The 841-nt window shown below is 48.6% G+C and overlaps 1 non-coding gene across 1 annotated transcript; it reads right to left on the minus strand.

Annotated features, from left to right (window-relative positions):
• Window positions 1-464: 464 nt before the first annotated feature.
• On the minus strand, window positions 465-617 carry LOC114540944. Its single transcript, XR_003689165.1, has one exon. It is a non-coding gene; the product is annotated as a 5.8S ribosomal RNA (ribosomal RNA).
• Between the last annotated feature and the right edge of the window lie 224 nt (window positions 618-841).

Raw genomic sequence — 841 nt, forward strand, 5'->3', positions numbered from 1 at the left:
AAGCACATCGCGAGCGATCGAGCATTGCCACGTACGGGGTTGTCACCCTCTGTGACGTGCTGTTCCAAGCAACTTAGGCAGACTCGTTGCGCCGGGAAAGTACTTCTCGAAACTACAATTCGCTGCTGCAACACAACGGAGATTTTCAAGTTGAGCTGTTCCCTCTTCATTCGCCATTACTGGGGGAATCCTTGTTAGTTTCTTTTCCTCCGCTTAGTAATATGCTTAAATTCAGCGGGTAATCTTGCCTAAAATGAGGTTAATGAATGAATCAATGGAATATGTTGCGCGCGTCGGCCGGCACGCGCGATACGAAGAGCTCCCTTGCTATACAATAGTTTAGGCTTCGTTCGCGCGTCGGTAACGTCGCGATGGCAACGTGTGCTGCACTTCGAGGGACGCGCCGCTTCGAGCTGCCGCAGGACGCCCCAATTGAGTCGAAACCGACTCGGCGTTTCGTTAACCAACACTCAGACAGACATGCTCCCGCTATAACCGAGAGCGCCATTTACGTTCAAAGATTCGATGATTCACTGAATTTTGCAATTCACACTACGTATCGCAGCTGGCTGCGTTCTTCATTGATGCACGAGACAAGAGATCCACTGTTAAAAGTTGTATATTATATATTTGCATGAAAAATACATACGCACAGTTAAACTTCGACGTGTTGTGTTTGAAAAAGTAAAATGGGGAGGCCGGGCAATGGCGAAATGAAGCGCTCATCGCGTTTCGAGATCGATGTGTCCATCCACCAAACATTTAAGAGCAAACGAGCGCTCACCTCCCTCGTGGTTTGTAAGTTCACAGCGCGTTCGATTGCCGATCGAAACGTTGATGA

This window comes from Dendronephthya gigantea, unplaced genomic scaffold (genome assembly GCF_004324835.1).
Source record: "Dendronephthya gigantea isolate DGI-Jeju-01 unplaced genomic scaffold, DenGig_1.0 000256F, whole genome shotgun sequence".
NCBI classification, from domain to species: Eukaryota; Metazoa; Cnidaria; class Anthozoa; order Malacalcyonacea; family Nephtheidae; genus Dendronephthya; species Dendronephthya gigantea.